Genomic DNA, 18,742 nt, shown 5'->3' on the forward strand with positions numbered 1-18,742 from the left:
AGAACCATGGTGCGTATGAGAACACCATGTCCTTAACTCAATTATACACTGCATCTCTTCAGAACCTCCATCAAAATTAACAACAGTCACTTAAAGGGCTTCATTCCTGTTGACACTGGACCTCCAATGATACTGGGAGACTAGGTTGCAAATCCCCCTCTTCCTCCTGAATGCTATCAGCAGGAGCTAACATGTGTTCATCCCAAAATCATACAATTTCAGTTCAAGTCATTTGCAACCGGATACAAAGGAAAACAGAAAAGCCAGAGCCAAGAGTAACTGTCTTTGGTCCTCACCTCTTGATTTTCCAGATGACACTGAGGTTCCCATTTAAAGTGCTGAGGTGTGCATGTCCACTTCACTTGCAGAGTCTGGAGTGTTTCCTAGAAGCCTAGTCATTCCCAAAGATGAGTGCAGGTGTCATTTTGAAGTTCCTGCCATTGCAACCTGGTGAGCATCATCTTCTTCAAGAATTGCTGAGGATATACCCCCATGAGCACTTTCGTCAGAATGATCTGACCTATGAGCTCCTGAGAGTTGACTGATCTCTAGGAACATCTCCTATTGAGAAATGCAGGTGACAGGAAGCTAACTTTCATCGCAGCTCCATGGTGAAAGTCTGATTGGAAAACACTTGCGTGTGCAACTAGTACGTTTCCAATTGTGCCGATTGAGTTGATGAAAAGAGGAGAAAAGTTGAGATAAGGGAGGGTTGGCATATTCAAAATAGTTTTTTTTTTTTTTTGCCCTCTGAGGGGCTGGGGATTCGAACTGCACACAGCCCTTGCTCATGCTAGGCATGCACTTTCCAAAACAAGCTATTTCATCAGCTCTGCAGGATCCCATTTTAGATACCCCCTTGTTCCCCTACTCATCTGACTGTCAAATTCTCTGCAGAAAACCCAGCCCCAGACAAATTAAATGAATTTCTAAAGAATTCTTCATCTTCCTTCTCATAGCAATCCTGCAAAGAACATTTTGTACACATCAGGACCCACAATCTAGTGGTGCATCTGGAGGGGAAAGGTTTATTCCTTTCAATTGAAGGAGGAAAAGTCTTTAGCTGATCACTGAGCAGAAAATGATGGCAGTGAGCATGGAGGCCATGGGGCATTAGAAGAGGCAAACCTATGTGGGAATCAGAATATGCTCAGTGTTTTAGTAGGAAGGGAGATTTCTGGGATCATTCACAACTGGATCCCTAGTCAATCTAATCACAATCTGCTGATACCTTCCTCAATCCTCTTTTTTCCCCTGGAATTTCCTTGGAAAATTTCTAACCAGGAGATATCTGAGCAAAAGGCACAAGCCAGTGGAGGTGCTGGATCTTGCCTACAGTCTCATTTATGGGGTAGGTAGAGGAAGGTGTTTCTCCTGGGAAAAGCATTTTTCCCTATATTAGAAAATGCCTCAGCAACTCAGCCAGATGTTGTCAGTTAATCTAAATAGGCAAAGAGAAGTGGTGATGGCTCACAGGGTCTGGGGTCCCAGGACATATATTTGCAGGCTGGGAAAAACAATTCTTCATCTAATGTTTTTCTGCTGCTAGTTACGTTTGCAGCTCTTTCTCTCAAGATTCAATGGAGTGAGATAAGTGACTGTAAGTCATATCCAGGATCTCTCAATAATTCAACTGCAATCTGTTCTCCTCTGAAAATGGCCTCATTTTGTTTCCAGTGCCCCTGTGCCATGAGAGCAAAAGATGGGAGAGCAACTGTATTCCAAGTGAAAGGGGCAGGCTTCAGGCATGGCGGGTGTGAAGGGCCTATACATTCCAGACTCTGGTAGGAGCACAAACTTTCTCTCTCTCCCCAGAGGACTTCTCTGGGCCTTTGGCCACCTGGATGTTGAGGAGTAACTTTCATGACCTCGTACCTGCACTGCATACAGTGCCTGAGGTCACAGATGGGTGGCATGACAGCGCGGTGGTTTCATGGTTTCCATGGCAACTGGAAACGCTTCTGGTCCTGGCTGCTTGAGACTGAGATTCTAAATAAGTGAAAGCTCTGTGATGATGGTAAGAGGACAGATGAAGGGAGCATGGACTGGGGGCCTGATGTTTCAAGAAATGGGATCCTAACCTCTTGATCCAGTTGAAGAGGAGCTATGGTGTTTGCGGGGCACAGTCTAGCGGGCCATGGATTGCTCTGGGTCGAGGAAGGACAGGGGACCCCACTGAAGCCTGAGAGCTTGCACTACCCTCCAGGCCTTCTAGGTGGCGCTGGGCTGCTTTGGCTGTCCTGGGCATCATTAAAGCCTGGTCACCTAGGTCCTGCTGAGGGTAGTGAACACTCCCAAGGTCTAGGAGACAAGGCAGGGATGGAGGGTTGCATGAGGACACGTGGGTCACCAGTTTAGCACTGGTCCAAGCAACATTGCCCTCCAAAACTGCTCCTCCAGTTCTGGGCACACCTGGGTTTTGGCCAAGTCAGGTAACTGGCCTTGGGCCCTAGCAGCCACATGGAATGATGGTTCCTGGCAGCTCAGGGTTGTGGAGCATGCACAACAGCTCCCTGGCTTAGCTGCTCTTGAATTTGGAAACATCACACCCAGTATGGTTGGTTGCTCCTCCATTGGCCTTAGGTCTTCAGGCCTGTGTGGATTGACTGCAGCTTGGTAGCATCTGAGCCCTGTGCTGCCCATCTGGTGCCTCTTTTCCTGCAGGGTGTGTCTGACTGGACCTGCCAATGGAGGCGGGTGGGGTTGGGTTTCTGGGGGCTCCATGGGTGTAGGGGTAGTCTGGCATGTGGGGTGGGGCCAAGGGGACTTTGCATCAGGAGTCTCAAAAGAGCAGCTGGGTGGGAGTCTCCAGGGGCTTGGGAGTTGGACAGGTGTGAACAGCAGAACCTTCCCCATGTGTTCATGTGGTGCTGGCACCTGGCCTTGCTTCCCAGTGCAATGCATCACAAAACTTAGGAGCACGTGGCAGGGTCTGTTAGAGTCAGGAAGCCAAACAACCTACTCGTATCTACCCGGCCCCTCTTTTCTGCACTTTCCCTTAGAAAAAACTGTTTTCTTTTCTCAATTAAGGGTCCCATTCAATCTTCACCCAGCCCTGATGGGGTGCTGGAGGAAACCTGGATCCTGAGAGGGCTCTTTCCCACACCTTGGAACCTTTGGAGTTCCCTTCAGTCAAGGGGGTGGTGACAAAGATTAAATGAGCGTGTGCCCACTCCCTGCTAGGGACAACCTCACCAAGCCAGTCCCACAGCCAGGGAGCACAAACAGGCAGAATTCCCTGCCTCCAGAAGGCACATTCAATCCTCACTTTCAGGAGATTAATCCCCAGAAGCAAATTAGGCAGTGAATAAGATCTTATGTCTCAAAATTCATCACTAGCAAGCTCCCCCCAACATCCAGATGGTGATATCCCCCACTTGGTGGAGTGCTCTGTAGTAAGAGAGTTTGATCAAGGAAATGTGTTTACCATACTAGTGGGACTGGTGCTGGCAACAGCTGTGTCTCTCCTGTGAATAGAGTGTATGCATGTGAAGTCAAGTCCAGAGCCTCTGGTGAACCAGACACCACAACAAGAGTTAGAGAAAAGGTTTAGTTCTTGAAGGAGAAGGGGTCAGGAGAAAGGAGATGTCCAGGCCAGTGACCTGTTGATAAGTGCAGGGGACAGAAGAGAAGCTCAAACCCCAGGTGGATGGCTATAGAGAGTACCCAGGTCAGTGCTTTGCACCATCAACCATTAGGGTGTTTAGAAGAAAATTCTAGAAGGTGTGTGATGTAGGTCTCCTCTCTCAGGTTCACTCTGACTGTCCTATGCAGATGTTGCTGTGCTCAGGGTCACATATCACACACACTTGGTCTAAAGATAGACAGATGGAAAGAACAAGCTCTGTGATGGAGAGGATGCAGAGATTCCTGGCACAACTGAAGGAGTGTGAGGGCTGCTTATAGCCCCCAGCAGAGCTGGTGATCCTGGCAGGCATGCTATGCTAAGACATGCAGGTTGACCTTGCCAAGGCATAGCCATTGGTTTCTGCCATTCTGGGGAGCCAACTCCACCTGCACCTCCTGGACAATGTGGATGTCATCCTGCTGTGTGCATGTGTCCTGGTCTAGCAGGAGAAACTGCAGGCAGCCTACTAGCTTCTAGAGGTAAGCCTGGGTGGTGAGGCAAGGTGTACAGGGAAGAGGAGGCTGTTTCTATTATACCCAGCAGGACAAGAGCTCAGTCAGGGTGACCTACCCACACTGGATCAACTTTAACTGGCTTGGAAACAGGAAGTAAACTACCTAATCAACAAGTCCATGTTCAGTGGTCATCCTGTGCTGCACTGTGCTAAATAATTAAAAAAAATAATAATCAATGAATGAGACATGGTCCACATTTGGAAAACCGTGTCCTTGTCTTGTAAACCCATGATCTCAATCTGTAGTAGGTCTTGTTAGAAATAAGGAGGTGCCACACAAAATAATACCATGCCCAAAAGTGAGGGAGCAAGGCAAACCTTTACTTCAGGTAGGCTATGCTACCAGAACCTGCCTAGCAAGTGCCTGGGTGGGCTGTCCACCTGCTTTTATCTCTCACCTAATGCAGTGCTGCTCTTCACTCTGACTTGAGGAGTTTGGGGTTACAGTCTGCTTAATTGACTAATTTTACAATTAGGGCATGGAAAAGGGAAAGATTACAATTGGATCCAACTAAGGTTGAATACTAGATTCTGAAAATGAACTAACGGACCTTTTTCTCACACTCTGAAGACCAGAAGTGTCTCTCCAGTCATCTGGTGGTACCTTGGATCTCAGAATGTTTGGCATCACAACATGATCTTATTGGTAGAGAGCCACTTGTAATCTTTATTTGCCCATCTACTATGAGGCTTGTGCTTCATGCTTCTCCCTAAACAGTGGTGTATATGATTAAAGTGTGTCTGGGTGATGCTGGGCAGTTTAAAAATAGTGACATGTCTGGCCCGAAGGGGATATTTTTGGTACCAGGGATTAAACCCAGGGACCCTCAACCACTGAGTTACATCCCAAACTTTTTTATTTATTTATTTTATTTTTAATATTGAGACAGGGACTCACTAAGTTGCTTATGGCCTTGCTAAGTTCCCCCAGCAGCCAGAGGCATCTGTAAAGAGAAGGCATATATCTGGCAGGACCCCCAGGGATTGTCTCTGGGCCTGCCCAATTTTCAGTCCTGTATCTGGGCCCCCAGTTCCCTTAAAGGGTAAGTGACCTCTTCCTCATCCTAGAACTCCCAAGACATTTCTGTCTAGGACCTCTTGATATTTTTCTCCCTGTGCCAGAGGCTGTGACCTGCCTTACCTCATATTGCTGAGGAGAAGCCCCAGAGAGGGTTATAACCTCAGTCATGATGGCTCACAGGTATGTCTGATGATGTAACATGTAGCTGAGACCTGAGGGAACATGACCACTGCACCTAGCACAGGGCAGAACCTGTCCTGTGCAGGGACTTTTTACCAGAGCCAAGTCCTGCATCTGGGTCAGGGATGCCAATAGTGTTTTGAGATGGCAGAGGGCCATGGAATCACAACCTCAGAGAGCAGGGCATGTAATTTTCAGTACCTTATGCCAGTTCTGTGGACACAGTACCAGAGGCAACAGCATGGGCTGTCAGGGTTTAGTAAATGGAGGGACCATACAGGGTACTGGAAGTGCCTGGGCATCCTTGGTGTTGGTCAAATCTGACTCAGGATGAGTGAGCTGTTACTGGGCAAGGATAGGGTCCCCTTTATTCCACTCAACTTTGAACATTTCTAGCATCTGAAGGCCTGGCCCTATTGGGTGGTCATTCACTTAAGGTGTGGGTCAACACTGGCCCGTTGGGTCCAAATCCTGTGGCACTGACAGTGGTGTCACCCTAGCTGTGCACCAAAGGATGGATTGTCAGGTCTCTCTCTTCATGCCTTAACTTCTTCACCTCTGCAGCTGAGAACCATCCTCTGTTGGGAAAGGTGAAGAGTGTCAAGGTGAGTTGACAGGTCTGGCTAGTTGAAGGGTGAGGTGAGGTTCTCAGCATGACTTGAAAAGTGCCTGGGTGTTCAGGGAAATTCCTCAGAGCCTTGTGGGCACTGTAGTACCTGCCCTGCTTCACCACACTGTGGATTTGATGATCGTTGTGTTCAATCCCAGACATTAATCCCTTCACCAAGGTTGGTTTGCAGGGTTGTGTGCCAGGGAACTGAGGGCAGCCAGGGCTCAGCATGTTCTTCCAGAATTGCCATGTGCCAGGAGGCAGCAAGGAGCTGGTGCAGCTCTGTAATGACATCCACTACTGCATGGATCTGAGGATGCTGAGTGCGGTGGTGCTGACCAACCTGTAGAGCTACTGCTGCAAAAGAGATTCTGTGAGCATATGTCTGCACTGGTTCCACCAGTGGCGCCAAGGGATTGCATGTACCACCAAGGACCCAGTGGGGAACTGGAGGGAAGAGCAAGTGTTTACAGCCACAACACCATAAGCAGTATGGCATCAGTGTTTCTTGCTGACTGTGAGCCAGGCCCAAACCGCACTCCCCCTACCTCCTCAGGAGTAGATGGCTGAGGTCATGTTCAAGACCATCTCCTCCCATTTGCCACCTGAGCCTGGGTATATGATAGAACCTGTGGTTAGTGACAGTGGGACTGGATGGCAAGTGTGTCTCATATATAGGCCTCAGAGAGCCTCTCAGGGTGATGGGAATGGAAGTGTGGCAAGGAATGAACAGGAGAAAATCATGGAGGGAAGTACTGGGAGGCAATGGGAAGGCAAGAAAGGTTGCAGTTTGGTGAACAGGAAGTGAGTCTCAGGCAGTGTTTTGTGAACCACTTTCTCCCACATGTATGGGATTGAGAAGGAATCCTGGATTTGGGAAGAGTGGTAGGTCAGCAGGGTGCATGACCCAGAGGGACTCCTCAGACAGACTCCTTGCAGTACTCTGTGCTTTTGTGTCAGGGAATGTGCATTTTTGTGGGAAAGGCTGTGGACAGGAGAGATGTCCCCTAGAAGGAGGTTTGTGGATGGTGGTTCAGGGTGACAAGTGATATCATCCTCAGAGAGCTGGTCCTGATAAGTAAATATGTGGAGGATGCTGGTCTGAAACCACCATCCTCACTGTCTTCATCCAGGAACCCATCACCCTACTCCATCTGCTCCAAAGGATGCCAAGATCTTGCACTATCCCAGAGAGGTGTTCCAGAGGCTAGGGGATTTTGCATTAGCCATGACCACCAAACCCAGCAAGGTTCAACAGTTAAGGATTACAGGCCACCCCAGATGACTCCCCTGGCACCCTCAAAAGTACCCCAAGCACCACAGGGGGCTTCTCTCACACCTCAGGCAGGTACCTTGACCACCAGATGGTTCCCTATCTCCCCCTTGCCAACTCTTCCCAGCCCAAAGCAGTTACCTCTACCATCACAGGCTCTCCCCTCCTCCACTCAGGTTGCTTCTCCCACTCCACAGGTGCTCCTCCTAGCAAAAGGTGGCTCTTCCCTCTGTGGTTTCTCCAATCCCAAGGGGGCTCCCTAAACTCCTTCCTGTACTTCCTCTCTCCCAGGTGTCTGCTCCTCTCCTCAGGTGCCCCCACTTCACCAGGTGGTTCCCTCACCTCTTTCCATCCTTTCCTCTGTCCTGGGTGCCTTCTCCTGTCCCCCAGTCCCCTTCAATGATCAGTCCCCCTGCTACTGGTGCCATGTCCCTTTGAACTCTTCCCTCCAGGGTTGCTTTCTCACATGGGGTGTGCCCACTTCTCACTCTGGCTAATCTGCAGGGGTTACAAGAGCTGAGCTGAGCCTTAGAAAACTAGGCCTATGGTAATTACAGGCAAAGAAGTGACCCTGGCCAGGAGCATCTGCAGGCCCTGCCCTTCCAGGGGTGCAGGATGTTCCACACCTAGTCTTTGTGTGTTCTGGAGTTCAGCTTGGAGGGGTTGGGGTCAGCTTGGGAGGCAGGTTCCACATCTGACTGGGAGTGGGGTCAGCACAGAAAGTAGGGCCCATGTGGCCTGTCCACATGGACCTGCTCTGCCTCCCCAGCACATGTTCACAACTCAGCCCACTCTCCAGTGAGAAATTGCAAGGCCTATTGCTCTGCAGTCTTTGGAAAACTTAGCAGGGCTTACACCACTTATGTGGTGGAAATGAGTTGCCCCAGCCAGCTCTGTGCATATCTGTATCCCAGAGCTAGAAGTATTGTTGGGCAGGAGAATTTTCCTTCAGAGACAAGCTTGACCACTAAGCAGGTGCATAGCTGTTTTGCCTATTACCAATGGCACCAAAAGATACTTTCTGAGCATGTTCTGTCAGCCTGAGTTGCTTAAGGTATCTCTAAATTGTTGAGGCTGACTTTGAACTCAAGATTCTTCTGCATCTGCATTCCCAGTCACTGGTATTATGGGTGCACACCATCACGCCTACCTTCTATATGCCTTTTTCTTTTTGTTTTGCACATCTGCTTTTATCACACCATTACATCTCCCAGGGTTTCAAGAACCCCATATGAGAATTCTCTGCATAGGGCCTCCTCTTCCTGTTGCCACTGTGAGGGATAGCTTCCAGGGTTGGGTGTGGTGGCATTGCCATGACTGGAGCTCTCATCCCTGCTTTGCTGGGTGGCTCCAGTGCTTGCAGAATGGAAATCTTGTTCTTTTTTCCTTGACTCCCTTGTTTTCTTAGAGAACATGCTCAATTAGCTTTCACAACAAAGCACCAAGAAGATAAATTTTCTGAATTGCTGAATGCCTTAAAAATGTCTAAAATTAACCCTTCAACCTTACTAACCAATTGGCAGGGGCAGAATTCTGAGCTGGAAACACTTCCCTTCAGAAATGTAAAAAAAAAGTCACCTTTTAAATGAAGTTGGTGTAGTTAAGCAAGGTGTTAAGTTCTTGACAGAGAGCCTGCCATTGCCTGCTCAGAACTTTTGGGTTTTTACTCATCTTGCTGTTCTGAATCTTCACACTGGTGCTCCTGGCTTGGACATTTGAATTGTCCTCTTGTTACAACTTTCAGCTTACAGAATAAGTCACCTTTGATCCCTGGGTGTCTTCTTGTACTGTTCCCTTTCAGCTGCCCCAAGGCTGTGGGCCTGTCCCTGCCTTCCAACTACAGGCTGCTTCTGTCTCTCAGAGTTCTCTCCATGTTCTGATGAATGAGGAGGCAGAAAAATCAGGAGCAGAGTCACATACCAGGTGGACAGGCAGGTCTTGGGCAGCTGGACACAAGAGAATCTTGTGACAGTTGTGTCAGAAGAGAGGCCAGAACAATCTCTACCCAAGACCTGGGTTCTGTATCTGAGGCCACAAGATCAAAGGTGGTTGTCCTGCCTTATATGCTCAAGACAGAGAGAAACCTGCCTTCTCCAGCCCTTTCCTCTTACACCTATGTACACTTAGAGCTGACCAAGTTATGACAGATCATCTTTAAGTGTGAAGCAAATTCTGAGATATTGTCAGACACATCTTACAGGGAGAGAAAGACAGGGTGAGGCAGGGTGAGGTAGTGATAGTTTCACCTCAGAGAGATGAAGTATGAGTGGAGAAAAAGGAAACCTTAGTGGTTGGTGACCAGGTTTCTGTGCACCTGCCAAAGGAGGATGGCAGAATGTACTACACATCTTCATGGTGGTGGAAGGGAGTGCACAGCAGATCCTGGCTCAGTGGCACTTGTTGGAGAGAGACTTGGATGGCAGAACACAGTTTGAAGTCAGTGGATCCCATGGTCACTTGGTCTCTGGAAACCTGAGAAAGCTTTTGGGATCAATGTTGGTACAGATCCTTCCAGAGAGGTAGGTGAAGGCCAAACATGTTGAGCTTGGCTCTAGGGGCCCAGGATAGTGGGCTGGATGCTGTGTCTGCCTCCCCACCTGAGGCTGTGTGGTTTCACACATGGACCACACTCCTGCTCCCACCAGTGGGTTGTGGACTTTCTTTATGTGCAGGTCTTACCAACCCACCCAAGCAGCAGTCCCCAGAATTTGTAACTGGAGTAAGGTCTATGTGCAAGTGTTGTATCAGTAGAGATATGCAGCTTCCTGGTGGCACAGCCACCACCTTAGGTTCCTGAACCTTTCCTCCTGGAGAGGTAAGCCCCAACAGCCACTTGGATTGCATGGTGCTGTGTGTAGGCCAAGAAGTAGGGCAGTGCCTGATTTACAGACCCACTACCACAGATTTTGCCAGTCAAGGCCTGTCCTATGGATTTCTAAAAACAATAATATTACCTTCAGACTGCGTCTCTGAAAACAGCACTGCTTTTCTTTTTTTCTTTTGGTACTGGGGTTTCACTGTCTGTCCAGGGGCACTTTTCCACTGAGCTATATGTCCAACCCTCTATTTTTTAAATTTTGAGACAAGGTCACTGAGACTGGCCTGGAAATTTCCATCCTCCTGCCTCAGCCTCTCATTTGCTGGGATTATACATGTTCACTAGTGTACCTGGCCTAAAATCTGCAGTTTTCCCCTCAAAGAGAAGAATGCACCAAGCACCAGTGCAGATTTGAGCATCGTGTTCTTTGGCAGGTGCTCAGGGTTCACCCCTTTCCTGCAGTCAGCCTGGGGTTCAGCAACCTCTTCCTGTGTTTTATTTCCCAGACAATGTCCATTGTGTTTGGGCAGCATTATATCCAAGCTGTGGGGTATTTGTGGTTGTTATTTAGTTTTTGTTTGTTTGTTTTTGCCATCTGTGTTTTTTTTCTTTCATACCAGGGTTTAAATTCAGGGGCACTCAACTACTGAGCCACATCCCCAGTCTTATTTTGTATTTTATTTAGAGACAGAGTCTTACTGAGTTGCTTAAAATCTTGCTTTTGCTGATTCTGTCTTTCAATTCTCAATCCTTCCACCTCAACTTCCTGAGCCACTGGAACTACAGGCAAGTGCCACCCTGCCCAGTCAAGTTCACAGCACATCTTATTATGGAAACTGCTTCAGTCTAACAGGCATTGGGATTGAGATGTGGAAGTTCATTTTTGATCCTTCTGCTGTCTGTGCCATCTATTCTAAATTCAGAGAGAGTTCACTGGATATTTGAGAGTGATTGTACCTATTCATAAATCAAATTTGAGTAAATATCATCCTATGTAGAGACTTGAACAAGGAATATCTCTGCAATTATTTATATTTTGTTTTTTTTAATTTTATTTCTTAGTTATCTGAAAGTATAATTCTAATTTATAAGTTATTTAAAATTTTCAGTTTTGGGGGTGTTATGACTGTTACTGTTTATGATTCTTTCTAAGTCTAGTTTCAAATTCCAATTTTTTCAAAAAATTATTGCTGATATATTAGAAATCTATGAACTTTGACCTGTCTACCATATATTTTGCTTTTTAATATCACCTTACTTTCTCATCAAACATGGGATGGTGGGTTTTATTGCTGTTTTCTTTAAATTTTTAAAATTTCTTCTAATTACTTACACATGGCAGTAGAATGGATTTATGCATTTTGGTAAATCATACATAAATGGAATATAATTTCTTTTTTCTGATTGTACATATTGTAGGATCACATTGGTCATGCAGTCATAAATGTAGGTAAGGAATGTCTGTTTTCCTCTACTGTTCTTCCTATCCACAAGTTACCAAAATAACAGCCAGGAAAAATCAAAACTATGAATTTCAGAGCTTTCTCACAACTGTCACAAGGGGGTGCAGGGGCACCGCTAAACAGTGAGCATTAAGTGTCCTGTTTTGCCCACAGTGACCAGCAAGTTGTTCTCAGTGTGACTTTTCCTGATCCTCTCGAATCATCTGCCTGCCAGGGATGGGTGTCCTGTGCCCACAGGGGAAATAAACTAAGACTGAGAACACTTTGGGGCTATGACTCTGGTGACAAAAGCCTCCTTCCACTTGAGACCCATACAGGGAGATAGATGCCTCTACTGGGAACACCTGGAGACCATGTCTCCTTGGCATCTACCTGTGAAATGTCACTGTGGCTTCAGGATAACCAAAGTGCATCTGAAGAGGTAAGAAAGAATGAGGGAAAGGCTGTCATCTACTATTCTATGTGCTGAGGAGGAAGCTCTGCCATGTTCTTTACTTTCATAGGTAATATTTTATCTGGGCTTAATTTTCCAGAAGCATCTTTTGTTGAGGCTTTGGCTGTTCATTTTCATAACATGATGCCATAGCATAATATTTTTATAAATTGGGTGTGTATCTGGGGATGAATCCCAGGACACTGAAAAAAAAAAGAAAAAACTGGAACACAACCTCAGAATGTTGCAGGAATGGCATAGGATTCCCCTGGAGCCTCATGGGGAATTGAGAGAAGGCTAGTGCCATCTCACTGCCTAATTTTATTTCTGTTTTTATGGTTCTCTTTTTTCAGTGTTAAAGTACTTGAAACAATGAGAAATTGTTGTATCAATGCAATAACATTGTAGAAAGACTTCTTTAACTATGTGACCTTGATTTTTACAAAAGACACTGGTGCTTTCTTGGTGAGTCTGCACACAGATGGGTGGGTTACCTGATATTTTCCAGAAACCACTGTGGTGACAACTGTGGCAATAGATGCCAGACTACACTGCTCAGAAACTGTGGGGGTACCTGGACATACATACTGCTCACAATCCTTTATAGAGAGGGCTAGAAAGATAGGATTGTGAGCTACACTACTCAGAATCCTTGGGATACCAGGGAAAGCACATAGTCCAAAGCTTCTGGGGGCCATATTTGTCATTGCTGGGTAGCAGAATGCTGGACCACATTGCCCAGAGTTCTCAGGGGTGACTGGTTGGGGATGTAGCAAGAAGCTTCTAAGAGGCTCTCAGGTCAGGGTTGCAAAATTTACAATGGACTGCACTGCCCAGAGTCCTTCAGGGTCTACAGTTTCCAGGGCCCAGTGCAATGAGGGCAGCAGAGACCAAATGACAGAGTGCATTACCAATAGCCCTTGGGTACCTGCAGCTCACAGAGACTTTTGCAGTTAGGGATGGGCAGGCAGAATGATTAACTGTGCTACTAACTGTGTTACACTTGGGTACCTGCTGTTTCCAGGAGCCTTTGGTGTGAGAACTGCAAGAACGGAATACCAAACTTTAGTGCACAAATTCCCCGGGGATGCCTGTACTCTGCAACTCCTAGAGGTTTCTGTGATGAGGGCTGCAATGTTAGAGCACACTACCTGGAATCTTCATGGTACCAGGAAAGCAGAGTTTGTAGTTACTGTGACCCTTTTCCAAGCAGGTCTGTGCACATAAAACACTAGATTAAATTATCTAGAGCTCTCAGGCACTACAACTCCCAGTATTCTCTGTGGTGATCAGATAAACCACTAGCTTTGTGTACCCACAATCCTCAGGTGCTCTAGCTTCCAAGATTATGTGTAATTATTGAGCAAGAACACTGTCCTTCATTACACATAGTCCTATGGTACTGCCAGTATCCTCTGTGTTGAGTGAGCAAACCACTGGACTGCATTACCTACAATTCTAATAGGACTTGAGCTACCAGGTTTCTCCATGTGGAATGGGCAAAACACAAGACTACATTATCCACAATACATAGTGCCAGCAACTCCCAAGCTCCTCTGCATTGAGAACTGTACTATCTAAAATCCTTGAGTGTGTTGCTGAGATGAGTTTCAGCCTGCAACTTTAAGAGGACTCCACAGTGAAGGCTGGACATACTTAAGGTCAAACTACACTAACCATAAGTCCTGAGATTAACTTAGATGTGAAGCCTAGAATTTAATTTCCAGAGGCCTCCACAGTGAGGACTGCATTGGTACAGGACTGTATTCCATTAGAATTTTCAGGGTACCAAGGTAAACATATGCCCTGTTGTTCTCATGGCTCTCCCAGCAGAGGCACATAGGCAAGATACTGAACTACATTGCTCAGAATACTCAGGGACCAGATTCTCCCAGAATTCTCATTGGTGATTACTGTGGGGTAGAGAAGTAAACTTCACTACCCAAGATTCTTGGAGGGGCCCAGGTGCCTGTGTGGCCTACCACTCACAGAGCGTTCCACAGTGAGGGCTTTTCAGACAGAAGGTCAGACTACAAAATCCAGAATGGACCTGCAGTTCATAGACAACTTCCTATTGAGGACTACATGTATGAGCTTTGCATTGCACTATCCAGACTCCTCAGGGGTATAGAGGCAGGCTTGCAGCATTCAAGCCTGGGAGTATTGCAGTACTCAAGTATCGGGAGTCTTCAAATCTGAAGGTTAGTTTTGCTGGGTATAGGATTCTTGGTTGGCAACCATGTTCTTTCAGAGATTGAAATATGCTGTTCCAGGCCCTTTTAGCTTTTAGAGTCTGGGTTGAGAAGTCTGCTGCTATCTGTATTGGTTTCCTCCTATATGCAACCTGATGCTTTTCTCTCACAGCCTTGAAAATTGTCTTTATTTTGAATGTTAGGCATTTTCATTATAATGTGCCTTGCTGTGGATCTGTTGTGATTTTGTGCATTTGGTATTCTGTAAGCCTCTTGTATTTCATTTTCCATTTCATTCTTCAGGTTTGGGAAATTTTCTGATTTTATTTCATTGAATAGGTTGTTCATTCCTTTGGTTTGTATCTCTGTGCCTTCCTCAATCCCAATAATTCTTAAATTTGGTCTTTTCATGATGTCCCATAGTTCTTGGAGATTCTGTTCATGATTTCTTACCATCTTCTCTGTTTGGGCAACTTTAGTTTCAAGATTAAATATTTTGTCTTCATTGTCTGAGGTTCTGTCTTCCAAGTGGTCTAGTCTTTTGGTGATACTTTACATTGAGTTTTTAAATTTGGTATATTGTTTCCTTCATTTCAAGGATATCCATTTTTTTTGAGAATCTCTCTTTGTTGAAATGATCTTTCGCTTCCTGCACTTGCTCTTTCAACTGCTTATTGGTATTATCATTCATTGCCTGCATTTGCTCTCTTATCTCATCCTTTGCTTACTGAATCATCTTGATCATGTATAATCTGAAGTTTTTTCTAATATTTCTTCTACCATACTGTCCATTGGATTCTATTAATATAGAATCTAGATTTGTTTGGATCATTTTTCCCTTGTTTTTTCATGTTGTTTATGAATCTTCCCCTCTAGCTATGCAGATCTGGGGTATTGCAGATTTCCCCCCATAGGCTTATAGTGGTCCAATGGGTTTCCAAAACTTTTCTTTAAGGGGAGTTCAATATTAGCAGTGCCCAATTCAGGCAGTATGCAATCCTAGACCAAATAACCCCTCTGAGGATATTAACAATATTGTCATAATAAACAAAATGAGTTCAATTATTATCTTCAGTATAACAAACAGATTTGCAATAAGGTCTGCAGTTTCTAATGGAGGACAAATAGGATGCAGAGGGATATATGTTGTAGCTGTTAATGGGATAAGAAAAGAGTATACAGAAGTTCTAGATAATAGAAAACATGAGAGTATAATCAAAAGAAATTGGATGTTAGCATGCAAAAAATGAGAAAGAGACTTTGAGGGAACAGGTGAACACAAGGAAAAGAGAACAAGAAAAGTAAAGAAATAAAAACTTAAAATTGTTCAATAGGGAGAAAGAAGAAAATCTACAGTATAACAGTCATATAGTATTCAAACCTCCCAGTCTTCAGTAGCGTGATGCATGAGAGGTACCTGACAATGAGCTTCAAGTATCCAGCATGTGCCTCAAGATGGGATTTTCCCCACCTAAAGATAGAAGCTACAGCTTTCATGATTATCCAAGATGGCCACTCTGGCTTCCAAATGTGTTCCAAATGGGGAGCTGCAGTTCGGGGTGTGGATGAGGTCAGTTGGAGGTTCTGGAGGTGGGGTGCAGTTGGTTAGGCAGGGGTCTTAGGGGTGGGGTGTGTTTGGTGTGGTTGCAAGATTCTGAAGGCGGGGTGCAATCAGTTGATCTAGGGTTCTGGTGATAAGGAACAGTCAATTTGTCTGGGGCTCTTGGTGGCAGGGGGCCTTCAGTCAGTGTGAGGGCCATGGAGGCAGGGAGTGATTGATTGGGCTGAGAGATCCTGGATGGGGCTCAGTCACTCCAGCCAGGGGACCTAGGGGGCCTGGCTGTTGTCTCAAAATGGCAGCAGTCACGTGTAATCAAACCTTCTGGTACTGTGACAGTGAGCTTCCAGGTAACAGCAGGCAGCTGGAGCTCCACTGGCAGTAGGTGATCAGTTTTCACCTGGGAGTCTTGATGGTGAGTTTCCCTTAGGATGGACTGTAAAAATCAATGACCTGCTGTTCTCAAGACCTCTGATATCAGTGCTAACTTAGAGTGAACTACAATAATGAGAATTCCTGGGGTCTCAGAGCTCTGTAGAGTCACTATTGTGTGGGCTGTACCAACATAGCAGTATGCTATAATGTTCATGTTCTTTGGGGCCTACATCTTCCACATGCCTCTATGATGAGGGATACATGGGTAGAACACTACACAACACTGCCAAGAAGACTTAGAGTTGCCTGGGTGTCTATGAATTCTGCAACTCCCAGAGACCTCTGTAGCAAGGAAGGCATTTAGGTTGTATAGTTCTTATAAACTTCAACAATAGCACTTTAACACTGGTCAAGCAAATATTAAAACAAGGTGGGGGATTTGCTGCTCTTTGGTACCTATTTTCTTGAGGAGAATCCTGGGGTGTACCAGGCATGGATCCAAGGTATGGACTGGGCTTGAGCACAGAACACTGGGCTCTCTTCCTGTCACATGAGAACACTCTGTGATGACCCAATGCCTCTTGGGCCTTCCTGGTCCCAAGTAGAAGTCTGCTCTCTTCCCTGTAGTATGGTATTGTAAACATGTAACCTGAGCAGGGGCCTGGCTATCTCATTAAAATAATTGGTTCTCACTCCATATATAAACTATTGCACTTCTTGAATAAATTGAGTCGGTCACAGAACCTGGCTCCCGGTGTCTGAATTAAGGGGCACCGCTGCACTCACTCCCTTCCCAAGAGGCCAACCCACATTTGACATTTTGGCACTCAATGTGGGGCCTCAGAGGAAGACAAAGCCCTCAGAGCTGCTGGGTGAGTGACCTCTTTATGGGGAATCTACCGCCTTCGGTTAGAGTTACCCAGGCATGAGATTTACAAGCACTGCTAGGGAGTAGGCGAGTAAAAGTTTCAGAAAAGGTAGTTATAAATGTGTAGGACAATGTTATAGATTTGCCCCATGGATGGCATTAGATAAAATATGGGATCCTGAGTTATGGGAGAGGGTTATACATTTAGCCCATAGAAAAGAAATACAGGAGGGTAAAACTTACCCTCTCACTTTTTACCCAATTTTTACTGCTCTTTTAGCATGCCTTAGGGGGATCCCTGAGGAAAAACACTTAGACTTACAAGATATTCTGGCTGCTCAAGTAGAGCATGGGAACAGTGAAAAGGAAGATGAAATTATAAATGCCAATCAACAGGCAACAGTAGAAAACAGGGAAAAACAAGAGCTAGAAAAACCATAGGAATTTAGAGATAAGGAGGATGACAATCATCCACAGCTGTGGCCTAGTCAGTTTCATCCTATATTGCCATCTTGTGGCCAGAGTGTTACATTACCATCAAATGACAGTAAGGAACCACCATGGGTAGCTGGAGAATCTGTTTCTGCTCCTCCAGCATATTCAAATAATAGCCCATGGGGGGCACATTTTAATGATTTGTGTCAAACTAGGGATTGTAATTGGGGAACTCCTTTACAAGCTTTTCCAGTAAATGTCAATAGAACAGCCCAATGACCTTTGTATTGGTATCCTCATGAACAAAAGACAGTTACTACTATTAGGAAAGCAATTCAATAGGATGGTCTTCATTCCCCTTATGCTACTTAGTTAATAGAAAATTTTAGTCTATATCTTAACACTCCCAAGGATTGGAAAGATTTGTGTTGTATGATATTGGGCTCTGGTGAGTACCTCCTATGGAGAGCAAGTTTCTATGATCAATGTGAACTATAAGCTGAAAGGAATAATAGGGCAGGAGTACAGTTAAATGCTGAATGTTTACAGGGAGAAGGAGTCTATGCTTCACCATCTGTACAGGTGCAAGGCCCACCTCAGTATTTCAATCAAGTGTGCTTATGTGCCTTGCGAGATTTAAGACAGATCCCTAGCAAAGGAGGAACTAAGTCATTAAAACAGTTAGTACAAAAGCTTACTGAACCTTTTTCAGATTTTGTTGCATGTGCTTCTGAGGCAATAACACGAAAGATTCAACATGCAGAGGCAGCAGAAGCTCTTTTGAAGGAGGTATTATGGGAGGGAGTCACCTCAGAAGCTAGGAGGATTATTACTCCCTTTAAGGGTGTCTCTATTGATGACTGGATTATAGCAATCAAAGACCTAGGTACTGCATCAGTCCACACTGCTGCTTTAGCTGAAGCTTTTTCTGCATTCGTGAAGTTGAAGGAAGCTGAGAGCAACAAGGGTACTAAAAATCAAACTTGTTTTTTCATGTGGAGGATTAGGCCATTACCAGAAAGAGTGTCCCAGTAGGCTGGGGAGTACACAGAATAAAGTAAAACCAAAAATACCACCCTCTAAATGCCCTATATGCACAAAAGGGTTCCACTGGGCACGTGATTGTTGTTCTAAAGAGGCTGTTGATAGAAAGCCTTTAAACAGGTCACGGGGCAATCCTCAGTCCCGCAAGTAAGAGGACATCTGAAAATAATGTGGACCATTCCAATATCTGAGACCAAAGCTCGGATAGTGCTCCAGTTAGATGGAGTTCCTTTCAAGGGTGTTATTGATACAGGAGCTGATGTTACTATTATTAGGATGGAAGAAGCAGAAAAACCAAAATGGAAAACTAAAACTGGTCTCAATATTCAA

At 45.6% G+C, this 18,742-nt stretch overlaps 1 pseudogene; it reads left to right on the forward strand.

The window, feature by feature from the left end:
* LOC124975415 (chromodomain-helicase-DNA-binding protein 1-like) overlaps nucleotides 1–18,403 on the forward strand; it is an 89,679-nt pseudogene extending 71,276 nt beyond the window's left edge.
* Nucleotides 18,404–18,742: the final 339 nt, after the last annotated feature.

This window comes from Sciurus carolinensis, unplaced genomic scaffold, assembly GCF_902686445.1.
Source record: "Sciurus carolinensis unplaced genomic scaffold, mSciCar1.2, whole genome shotgun sequence".
In the NCBI taxonomy this organism is placed as follows: Eukaryota; Metazoa; Chordata; class Mammalia; order Rodentia; family Sciuridae; genus Sciurus; species Sciurus carolinensis.